Source organism: Thermobia domestica, chromosome 15 (genome assembly GCF_964235325.1).
Source record: "Thermobia domestica chromosome 15, izTheDome1.hap1.1, whole genome shotgun sequence".
NCBI lineage: Eukaryota > Metazoa > Arthropoda > Insecta > Zygentoma > Lepismatidae > Thermobia > Thermobia domestica.
Window position 1 is genome coordinate 181,921,731 of NC_137468.1, and position 13,384 is coordinate 181,935,114.

Here is a 13,384-nt window from a genome sequence, read left to right on the forward strand (position 1 = left end):
ACTTTTAAATTATCTTTCCTCCTCGGTGTCAAGAATTTAACTGACTATTGTGGCAACATAGCGCGTGCTAGAAACAAGGGGGCGAAGAAATGCATGTAAGAAGGGCGGGGTGTGAAGCATTTGTATCGCGGCAGAGACTTCTGTGTCGAGCTCTAACAATAAATAACAACAAAAACAGGTTCTTTCTTATGGGTTTGATCCGGGCCAGCATGTGCGGAAGTTTAGCCAGTACTGTCCTATCATATTATTATACATGTGAGAGGTAACATCCCAATATATTTGGGAGCTCCTCCGTGGCTAAGTGGTTAGCGTACCGGATTCGATTCCCGGCGGGAGCTCATGGGGTTCGGATTCCACGTTAATCAGTAGGTCCACGTCTCATATAGCTTCGCTGCTGAAAAGGGACGTTAAACTCAAAATCAACTCAACCCAATATATTTGGAGTACTTTAACTTATATATCGGTCTTCCAAAATAACGCAACACATTTCTTCGGTAAATTTAACAAATTTATGTTTACCTAAACAGCAGCTAATTGATAATACAAAAGGATTATAGATGGTGCACCGAAAGAGAGATGAGATGGAGGACAGTGTAAAGAAGAGTGGATGATCTAGGAAAGAAATGAATATTTTGTCACTTAGTTACGTGTCCACATCATAGCATTTGATTAACAAAGATAGATAATGCTTTATTAATTTCATAATTTCCGATTACATATTTTAATTATCACTGTAATTTTTAAACATTTAATAAAATTATAACTGAAAGGTAATGTACAGTTATAGTTTGGTTCTAACAAACATACGTTCGCAAAGACTATTTGAAACAAGAGGAACTATGAAGTAATAGCGATCAGTGTTGAATTCAGGTATATTCAAGGGGGACTTAACCTCCCATAGTATATACATGCACCCCTAAAATATCTATAATTACACATAAGATTGAAATATTTGCTTTTTTCTGTTTAATTTTGTCGGAAATAAAAGTCTTAAAAGCCAAGTCTTTTTTTTTTTTTTTTTTTTTTTTTTTAAAGAAAATTTGTTTCTTCCTTTGCCCAAACTAATTGTTCTAATTAACAAACCGCCTTCTCGTATAAAGTCGAAGTTTTAAAAAAAAAGCTTGGAAATTAGATACAGACGCACGCAAATGCTTTACAACGTTAGTTAGAGAAAAATAGCTATATGTTGGTTATTGCAACCGATCAGAAAATAAGTTACGAGTTTTGTTGCAACAAATTTCTGCTGCTCTATTGCAATCTAGAACAGAGCCCCCCCTTAAATTTTTATTGTCTCCCCTTGTACAGAATCTGAATTCAACTCTGATAGCGATATTGGTCAAATCGGTTAATGAAAGCTGATACTTAAAATGATTTCTTAGTAAAATACGTTAGCTTCGTTTATTTCATCTATGTATACATGACGGGAATGCATTGATGCAAACATCTTATGAAAATGTAACTTATACTTGATTAGTACAACCAGGGACCACTGTTAACATGCAGAATATTCAGATTCGTCGTATAAAATGGAGGTATATCACTTGTGAATGCTTTTCAGAGGAATATTGCAAAATTTCTCACGAACTGTGGTGTTCAGTTTCATCAGTGAGAATAAGGAAGAATATCTTTTCCAGCCCTAGAGGCGCGCACCTACGCAAGGGGTCCACAGGTCCGACCTACCCCTCCTTAAAAAAAAAAAAAAAAAAAAAAAAAAAAAAAACTTCGTAACTCGATTTGTACACTTTCTTTATGAACTATACTTGTTTGAGATTTTTAAAAAATTGGTAGAGCACAAATATTTGATCTTACACTTCATACGTACCGTACGCCAAGTAGAGCAGCGGGGACTATGGACATTTCAAACGATACGTGATATCCTCACTTACATGCAAATCAATTTTGATTGTGGCTTACTTCGTAACAGTCATAAATCACTCTTCTGCAGACTGAAACATATTTAACCAATGTTCGTAAAATACTAATAAATCTATTGAACAAAATTTAAAACCTGTGAAATTTCCAGAGTCACTCCACTTGGGAGGATAATAATGGGGGAACTATGGCTTAAATGGTTCCTGCCTCAGGACCCATGGTCTCTGACCCGGGGTAAATAACCTAGGGGGTACCTAGGATTACCCTCTGTAAATTTTGGCAGGCGTATCTTGGCCCACCCCTAAATTTTGACAGTGGTACCTAAGACTACCCTGTTAAATTTTTGAAATTGCCAAATTGAAAACTTTGGTATGGGAGCTGTATGTTTTGGAGGTCAATTTCGTTCCCTTTCATGGGTAAAAAATGCCAAATATTAAAATTTCGGGGATTTTTGACCCAATTTATCCCCTTTGATGAGGTCTTATTACCTCATATGATTATTAAAGCGTATACAGCCTTTGAAAATTCGGGTGGGGTATATTGGCCCACCGCTTCAATTTTGGAAATTGCCCAATTTAAAAATTTGATATAGTAGCAAAAGACCGTAATATGTATCACTATAAATTTGAATAGTACATCTCCTTCCCTTTCGTGGCTAAAAGAGTGCCATTGGATTGAAACAATAATTCTCGGTGTTACCGGAGGTTGAACCCGTGCCGCTCAGTTGAAAGATAAACACCTTACCAACTTCGCCTACCGCAATTCACACTACAACAAGGAAGAAAGAATATGTATACTTCAACAGATGAATGTTTAGGTTCGGGGCGAGGGCTGAGAGCGAGTTTTAAGCGACTAGCTTTACTAATCCTCAAATCGTGACCAGCAGAGAATGAACCTGTGCAGATGAGAAAATTTGGGTTAATAATGCTAAGTGCACAGGTGCAGAAGTTGTTGCTGCTACCACCTGACATGTCATATATGAATTCATATGTTTCTTTCTCTCTCTCTCTCTCTCTCTCAAGATCTTTCTCTCGCTGTTTGTCTCTTCATTTCTTCTTCTGTCTTTTCAAGTTCTTTTCATCTTTCCAAGTCGTCTTCTTTTTCGTTATCACATCATCTGAACTTACTGGTTACCTTGTACACGCTAAAGGTCAGAAGAGAACACTTAGTACTTAAACGCGAATTGAAGAGTTTCGAATGTTTTTCATTTACACAGCTTTGTCTGTGCATATGTATATATCTTCTCATTCTCCCTGTTTTCTTATGGTGGTTTTCATTCCATTTTTTTCTTTTTCTTTCTTTCTAGTTTTGTATGTTGGTTCTGCCAGCTGAATATATATATGTATAGTTGTGTATCACTTGACCTCTTCTGAAACTTCTTGGTGTGTTCATCCACTTAGTTAGATGTTGTACCCTTTGTGTTGTATTCATTACCACAGCGCTGACTTCAAAGAAACCAGCTACATGGGAAGCATTTTCAGTAAACGTAACAAATCATTCAAGAATTCTCTTTCGAGTACTACTTTTAGATGATGAGCAAGTTCAGAACACCTTCGCCGATTGAGAGAGTGATCATCATTCTTGATTACTTGTGGGTATCTTGTTACTTCGTCACTCAAAAGTAAGGTGATCTAACTTCCCGTTTTAGCCGAGACAGTAACTTTTTTTCAACCCGTGTCACGTTTTCCTATCTGATTCTCAAACGAGACACCTAAATGTCCCGTTTTTCAGCAAATTTGAACAAAGTGTCCCGTAATTGTTATTCAAAATATAAATGACCAGACCAAATTCTACACTGTTTCTTTACAATGTTCAGACACGTAGCCAAGGGGGGGGGAGGCCCGGACCCCTTCCCCTTCCAGACCAGAAATGAAAAAAATTAAGGAAGAATGAAACAAAATGAAATGAGAAAAAGAAGGATCAGCGTTAAAAATAAACTACAGGAAGCTTTTGGTTACTCTTTTGTATGAGGAAATTTGTATTACTTGCAATACATGGTTGCGAGGTGAGCGATATATCCTGGAAGAGTCAGGGAATTTGAAGGGGACGCGGTGGCTCAGTGGTAGAGCGTTCACCTGCGGTGCTTGGGGTCCCTGGTTCGATCACAGCTCGCGCCATGTGGACTTTGTGGTGGACAAACACCGTGCTCGTGGGTTTTCTCGGGGTTCTCCCGTTTCCTCCCACTTTCTTCATTCCACCATTTTACTCATCTCTCATCATCACCGTCTCCTTTAGCCTAACCGGCATAACCGTGGGACGTAAAACTTAAAGATTTCATTTCATTTCAGGGAATTTGAAATTTCTAGAAAAGTTGCGGAATTCTCAGAATTTCTGCTACGAGTCAGGGAGATTTGAAGCTTCCAAAAGCATAGTGCCGTTGTGTAACAGCGTGGAAATTTTATAACATAATTTTTCGTCATCGTATCCTTGTAATATCAAACATGTTATTTCAAAAACAATTTTCTGCTGCTCCTTTAACCTGTCATTTGGAAGAGACAGTAGTTGACAGGATAATAAAAACAAAAATATTATGTGGAAAGAAAGTTCTGTTAACATTTGATTCAACAGAAAAAGTAACGCAGATATTGCAAAATATTATATTTTACAAGACATTATTGAGTATGTACTTTTTATAATAGTGAATATGTACTTTTTATAATAGTTGATATCGTAGTAAAGGAACATTGTTATATTTGAATAAACAGAGGAAGGATGTAAATATTGTATAATATTTTTCAATACTTTTTTTTTATTTTACTCAAGATTTCTTCATAGTTTATTAAAATACTTACCAACATATCCTCACAAACCAATATATGTTGATAGTAAAGTTGTTTAGATTGATCGAGCTCCTGGGCCTTCAGAATTTCATGTAATCCCCCCTCCCCCCCCGTTACGAAATCCTGGCTAAACGAAGCAATATATGTTCCAGTAAAATTGTTTAGAATGATCGAGCCCCTGGTGTGATGACCACAGTATTTCATGGCACGGACCCCACCCCCTTCACGAAATCCTGGCTACGTGCCTGCAATGTTGTATATAGAGCTATCTTGGTACCATATGCGCACACAGAGATTTTTGTTAGGAGGGGTCGAAGCTTTAGCGGGAGGTTCCAATATTACAAACAAGTGCGTCTTTTCAGAAAAAAATGATAGAATAGATTGTTTTTATGAGAGAAAGAAGTGCAGATGAAGTGTAAGATTAAATTTTCATGCTACATCAGTAATTTCTCTGTTAAATAAGTATAGTTTGTTGAGAAAGAGTACAAATGTATAATGAGTTAGGGAGTTTTGAGGGGGTGTCCGGACCCGGTGGACCCCCCCCCCCCCCAGTAGGTGAGCCCCTACTTGGTACCAACACTTATTGAGAATTTTTAGCCCGTGCTTTTAACTAGAATGCAACATCACCTTTACTTATATACATGTACTTATGTAAATATTTTGTAACTTGAAAATGTTGGTGCTCCAAAGCCAATCTAGGAATTTTATACCTCCCCTCAAGGTTTTTGCAAGTTAAAATTCTGGTCATTTTACCCAGAAACAACCTATTCCAGGGGCACGGTGGCTTAGTTGTAGAGTTCTCACCTCTGGTTCGATCCCCGGATCGATGGAGCCTTACAAGTATTGGTTGCCTTAAGACTCCAGGTGTTTACCCTTTGTAGTATAAATTATCCTGTTTATTCAACTATATGTCGGCCTTCCACCGGAAATCAAAAGTGAAAGTTCAAAAAAATATATTAATAAAGCATAATAAATTGTCTTGATAAATACGAATGAATTCTGCTGAATTAATACCCTTTTCATGTAATGTATATTTTTCTTGCTGTGATTACTTAAAATATCTCCTAAATCCAAACATGAGCAATATAAAATTCGTATTTCTTTCTTGATAAAGACTAAAATCCACTACAGTTAGAATAAAATCCACTGACTTGGCAACACTGAGTCTACATGATGGCCAAAATTTACTTGTGTCGATTTTCTGGAGATATTTTTTGGAATTATTTTCTTATTGAGTCGATAAAGGGTGTCTTCTTAACCGCTAATGTTAACGATACCGATTCTAACTATGTCAGTCCCGGCGTCCCCCACAGGGGACATAAAATATGAAGACATTATTATGTTTTTACAACTTTAAAATCAGACTGGCAACATTGAAAACTGTATACAGGGGATGATCATAGATAGAAACAGTTTTCAATATTGAGAGTCTGATTTTAAAGTTGTAAAGAAATAATAATGTCCTCATATTTTATGTTCCCTAGGAAGGACGCCGGGACCGACATGGCAAGTCAAGGGAGACTTTTTTAACCCAGAAAAAAGTAAGAAAAAGTCGATTTACAATCGGTAAATATGGTAGGTAATATAGCATATTTTGTAGTTAAAACGTGTCTGGACTCCAGGGCCCTTCTTTTGCTAGGCCACGTCAGGGAGTCTTCTCTTCTTCCAAGTAAAGCCGAAAATCATGCTACTGGTTATGATAGGGAAAGGATCAGGTTATCCTACCCCTTGCCTACTGCTTTAATAAACCATCTAACTAAAATAAAATTAAGAGTAGTACTGGAATTCGGGGAAAACACTGAGGACATAAACCTGGTTTAAAAAACCCACATGAAATGAAATCTTTACGTCCCACGATTATGACCTGTTGGCAGACTAAAAGCATAGACGCACCCAGAATTTTTCATATAAATGTGCACAAAGTCCAACCTCTCTATTACTATTACATTTTCGTGTGCTCGTTGTGAGGGGGTGAAGTGTATTAAAGACAGAGGCGGATCCAGGGGGGCGATCGGGGCAATTGCCCTGCCCCAGAAGAGGATTTTTTTTTATAGTAAATAAAACTCTTCCTAGAGTCTGAAGCTCTTGAAAGTAGCTGTAAGTAGCACTATTACTACCCCTTCCCCCAGAAGTTTGTCCTGGATCCGCCCCCGATTAAAAATGAAACGAAATGAAATGCTTCGGTTTAACGTCCCACGTTTATGTCCATTAGGCTAAGGTAGACGGATGATTAAGGCAAAGTGAATAATAATGACAAAAAATGGTGGAATTAGAATGTGGAAGGAAACTTTGTTCCCAGTGAGACCTGCCTTATTGTACGGAGCGAAAAGTTGGACGACGAAAAGGAGAGAGGAACAGAAGTTACATTTTGCGCACACAGCATCAGAGATGAAGATGCTATGATGGACGTAGGAATGAAGTGTTCCGAAGAACAGTAAAGGTGAGGCCAGCAGTAGAAAAATTGCAACAAAACAGATTGAGATGTTTTGGACATGTAAGAATGCCTTTGAAATACGTACCTAAAAGAGTAGATGCTATGGAAGTGTGGGAAATGAGCCCGACGCCGGTGAAAGCAGAAATGGGAAGAGTACGTTAAGCACGATATGGTATAGTGTGGTGTCACAGCGTATATGACACTATTTAAATAGAATGAAACAAGTGAAGGATAGCAATCCGCAAAGCCGACTCCAGCTAACTGGGAAAAAGGCTTATATGAAGAAGATGAGATCTCTGAGGAAACTAGAGTACTCCGAGAAAACACACGCACACGTTGTTGTCCACCACAAACGTACTTGACCGGGGATAGAACCAAGGACCTTATACACCATAGATAAGCGCTCTACTATTGAGACACCGTGACCCTTAAAAATAAAATAAAATATTAATTCAACGAATTGATGAAATAAAGGTAAAAGAGAAAGAATACAGGCAAAATTTTTGAAATTTCTAACCTACAAAGAAACTCACATTTATCCTATTTACGGCAGCTATTAATCCATTCTTGATAGGTATGGATACGAGCGAGTTCGGGCGAATTTTCATTGAAACTCAACTCAATTTGAAACAGACATCTTTGAGCTCGACTCGAGAACTCGACTCGAAAAATTTCCTCCAGGTCGACTCAGAACTCGACTTGAATTTGATCCGAGTTTCGAGTCTAGTCGTGTCAAATCGAGTTAAATTCTGTGCGTAGTTTCAAGTACTTTCTTCAAATATCCTACATAGACAATATAATTATTATCAATGATACTTACTACAATACTATAACTTATTATTATTATTATTATTATTATTATTATTATTATTATTATTATTATTATTATTATTATTTATTATTATTATTATTATTATTATTATTATTATTATTATTATTATTATTATTATTATTATAACAATACCGTGTATAAACATGAAAGTCAGGCGGTTTGTATCTGAATACTAAAATCTAGTTGACTCCTGACTTCGGTAGTCGTGAAGTCTAGGAGCCTACGAGTCGTTCACGAGGTACTGGGTTTGAGTTCTGGAGGAGCAAGTATCCGACTCGAGCCAAAAATTGTTAAAAGTTAGAGGGCACCGGCCAAACATGTTCAAAAATGCTCGGCCCGGATGTAGGATTGTCAACGGCAAGAGCGGCTCGGCTCACAGCTCATTCACTATTGAACTGAGCCAACAGCTCTCCCAATCGAGCCGGCTCGAGCCAAAACAACCGAGCTGATGGCTCACCCCAAACGAGCCCGCTCGAGCCAATGACTCACTTGAGCCGAGTCGGTGCCTCATCTCAACCAAGGCTACTAGAGCTGTTCGCTCAGTTGAACCGAGCTCCTGCTTCGGCTCAAAACTTCGACCGTTCAGATCTCAGCCTTGGTAGTAAGAACTACAGTATATACTTACATTAGTGCTCACGAGATGTGAGGCTGTCTCGTTATAAAAATCCATTGCCATCTTGTTAATCGAGACGAGACGAGATGCGAGCAGTGTTCTATCTCGTGAGCAACACTAAAAAATATTTCACATTACTGCTTACATTTTTCATAGCTTTCGCTTTCCATTCTAATCAGGTAATGATTTCAAAACGAGCTAAAACGAGCGAGCCATTTATAAAACTCGACTCGACTCGAAACTCGACCTTAAAACAGTGACTCGAATCGGAACTCGAATCGAGAATATTATCTTTAACATGACTCGAAACTCGACTCGAATTCGCTTCGAGTTTCGAGTTGAGTCGAGTTTTAGCTCGACTCGTGTCCATCCCTAATTCTTGAGAACTTTCATCTTCCGACACTAGAAACAAGACGTCAGATGATTAATTTATTATTCATTCAGAAAGTAACTCAAAATATTTTGGACTGTCTTGACTTAGTTTCTTCATTGAGTTTTCATGTTCCTTCATTAAAAAATACGTTAAAACACTGGCTACTATTAGTGTAAAAAAGTCAAAAACTAATAGATTGATAAAATCACCAATCTGAAGAACATCAGCTTTGTATAATAGAATGTGTGTAACAAGAATTTTAGGAATGATCAAAAAATAGATCAAAATAATTAGTTTTTGGAACAGGAGACAAAGAATTTTTGAACGGCCCCTAAATCGAGTTTTCGTATTTTCTACGGAATAGGCCTACAAGAAAATATTTGATTGAAATATATTGGATCTTTTGATTTAAAAAAAATGAATTTGACATGTGATATTTCGCCTAAGAAATTTAGAAATGCCATTATCAAGAGTTAGATTCTGTAATTATATAATTTCCAACACTGTAATTGGGCTATGGCATATTGTGTTGACAATAAATAACTAAATAAATACATTGTGAAAGGTCTGTACAATAAAAATATCTCGCACAGGACACAGATTGGATTGAAAGAGGAGAGGCATTTAAGGGCGTCCGTAGAGACCGGGACGTTGATGCAAGGGAGGGGGAAGCAGGGAGGCAAAAGAGAGTAATGAGGTTGCCTTTAGGAAATTCCTATTCAATGAAGAGTCTTTCATAAAACTCATAAAAGTGTAATCTTGGACACAGCAGGGCACCGCCTTACAAAGACTCCTTCTTTCAAACGTTCAACAATATTGTAATCTTTTACAAAGGATTTTGCTTCCAACAGCCCTGAAGGTATAATTTGCCTCGCTCTTCCAGCAAGTCCATAAAACACTTATGACCTCGCCTTTTGCATTAAGAAATGTAATTAATGGCCGTCTGCGGGACTTCTGGTGCTACTGTGTTAGTACAAATGGATCGAAGGGTGCTTTGGCTACTGTCGGTGCGTTCACCTACAGCTCCCTATTTTTTCGCTATTTTTTTTACAGTTATTACTGTTCTATTATAACCAAACACAAACGTAAATAATAATTAAGCCTATGTGTAAATATAAATCGTCTTATGAAATCTAGATAGAAAATTAGTGAGATTTAGTGAAAAAAAATAAAACTTGAGAGAAAAACTGCCAAGAATATAGGATGAAAGTAAATGTTAAATCAACTTGGCGTAACAGCTCTTTTAATGGAACTGAGTCACTCCAACGCCATCTGTTAGCGATCGGCTGAACTACGTCCAGTCTAGAGACAAATAAGTGATTAGCGTGCTACATTGCCTTTTCCCTAACAAGCGTTTCTAGACCTAATGACTGTCATGTCTTTTATTCACGTAACTCCCCAATTTGCCTCATGACACTGAGTGGACGCCGAAAATTGGGATGCATCGTTCGGGAATCAAACCCGGGACCTCACAGACGTGAGTCCAATGATATAACCACTTCACTACGATGTTCTATCGAAAATAAATGTTAGAAAGGCAAAAGCAATGATGATTGTGAATCGAAGTGATCTGTATCATACCAATAGAAGGGGCAAAAGTACTAAAAGAGACTTGTATTGGTGTCTTGATTGTAGTAGGCGCTTTCAATAGTACTTAAGTTGTGAAGTTAGATAATTCAAACTACTATATTGTGTTGTAGGTTGCATACTGTTCAGTCCGTGCTAAGAGCAGGCATTTCTGCTAGCAAAGTTGTGACGTTACGCAACCCAAACTAATTTATTGTGTTGTAAGTTACATACTGTTCAGTCCATGCTAAAAACAGGTACTTCTGCTAGTAGTGAAGTTGTGGAGTTAGACGACCTAAACTAATTTATTGTCATGTATGTTGTATATTGTTCAGTCCATGCTAAGAACAGGCACTTCTGCTAGTTAAGATGTGAAGTTAAGCAACCCAAACTAGTTTCTTGTGTTGCAGGTTGCATACTGTTCAGTACGTGCTTCAGGCACTTCTGTTTGTAGTTAAATTGTGAGGTTTACTTTATTCTGTTGCAGGTTGCATATTTTTCAGTCTGTGCTAGGAACAGGCGTTTCTGCTAGTATAGATTATTTCTTCATTAGAATTCTTTGAGCTTCACCTGTTGGATTTTATAACGGTATCCCTTCCTCTCTCCACCCCTCTTTTGACCACATTTGCGGGGTTGTAATGTCTCAACACCCACTGTGTCTCTGTCTCTCACTCTCTCTCCCAATACTATGGCTAATGTGAAACAGATATCAGGCAATGTATAAGAAAACTATATATGTTGAAAGCAATGTTGTAATGACTGACTGAAAAGACAGACTTTGGAACTGTGGCAACTAGAAGTCCACGTGGACCTGACTACCGGCTGTCAAATGCTGGAATTTAGTTATCGGGGGTGTTTTTCCACAAATTCCCACGGACGATGACTTATCTATAGCACTAGCCACCACACGTAGAAAACGGTATCCTCTATATAAAAACTGTACATCTATAGAGGAAATACAGACACTTCTGCTGGTGGTTAAATTATGAAGTTAGACAACACTATAAAATAATTTGGGTTGCATACTGTTCCGTCCATGCTAAGACCAGGCATATGAGCTAGTAATGTTGTGAAGTTAGGCAACCAAAACTACTTCATTGTGTTGCAGGTTACATACTGTCCAGTACTTGCTACAGGCGCTTCTGCTGGTGGTTACATTGTGAAGGTAGATAACCCAAATTACTTTATTGTGGTGCAGGTTGCATAGTGTTCAGTTCGTGCTAAGAACATTCACTTCTGCTACTAACCTTGTGAAGTTAGACAACCCAAACTATTTTATTGTGTTGCAGGTTGCATATTATTCAGTACTTGCTAAGAATAAGCCACTTCTGCTAGCAGTTAAATAGTAAATAAATTATATAGTGCTTTTCATGGAGTAGGAGTAAACACGGTTGAGGCACTTATCCCATCGTGTGATGAATTAGAAAATTCCCTCCCAATAAAAATACGGTACTGTTCAGTCTTGTTGTCATGAAGTATTTTACCTCCTTGTCTAAAGCGAAGCGACGGCCTTCGAGATTGTGCTTCAAGTGCAGGAACAGGTAAAAGTCGCTTGGAGCGACGTCCCGGTTGTAGGGTGGGTGGACGATGATGTCCCAGCAAAACTGCTTCAACAGCGTGGTGGTCTTGTGAACTTATACGGGAGCATGTTGTCATGAAGGAAGATGACAACCCTTGGCGAGAAGACCTGGCAGTCTCTATGTAAACTACCAGATGCAAGTGAATTTCAGCCGCGGTTACATGTTTTGCCCAAAGAAATCGAATAACTGAGCGGAATTATTTCCGAGACCAGTTTTCTAAATGAATCACCATTTGTGTTTACCTGCAACCAGCGCCGTAGGTGTCGGGTAGCTAAACCTCTGCACAGTTGCCAACTCCATGTATTAAAATTATTCCTCCCACATTCCTCTATAACAGACAAAACTACAGAAATATCAGCTTTGTAACCTTAGTTTTTGATTCTCCCTCGTATTATGGGTTTTATATAAATGGTTACGGCCTTATTTACATTTAATACAGCCTTTGTCTTAATAGTAAACAACAAAGCAGGTTAGTAATCATCATTATCCCTTCCCATTTCGAAATAAAAGCAAGTAGATAGGAAGCGAGCATAGCAGAGCGCCTATTAAGTATTAGAAATTATCGTTACCAGTGGCGTATTTACGATTTTGTTTCGGGGGGGGGGCCTTTGCCCGAAAATGTGAAAATTCTGCAAGATATTTCATACACTTTACTATAGTAAATAAGATTTCGGGGGTGGATTAAGCCCGGAAGGCTCCCTAAATACCTTGCTGATCGTTACTCACAGATTGAGATGATGTTGGATTATAATTTTATTTATTTATTATTATTATTATTATTATTATTATTATTATTATTATTATTATTATTATTATTATTATTATTATTATTATTATTATTATTATTATTATTATTATAGAGACTTAATATAATTTAAGTGGTCTCGCTTCAATTTAACAATTGGATCAATATAATTCTTCTTTTCAGTAAACAGATATATACTATTACGGAAAAAGGTCCACCGATTCCCCTCTCCTATCCTCGTTAGCTGCATGAAGTATGCCTACATTTTCGGTTTGGAAAGCTTGCAGCGCTACCGGGAATCGAACTCGGATCGTCCTAACTGCGTACACCTATTTTAATGACAAAGTAGTTATTCGTCACGAGTTACTTCCCGTAACAGTAATTTGACTTACGAAAAACAATTTACGGCTTTTTGACCTTTTTATTTATTTCTTTTTTCTTTTTAGTTAAAGAGAAACGTAACTAAAATATTTTAAGTCGTGGTTAAGTCGTGCAGAGACCGTAAACCCAAACCATTTGAATGATAATTCCAGAAAAGAAGACAATGTCTGGTAAATATGGCCACCAGAATCATAGAACTTAGAAAACA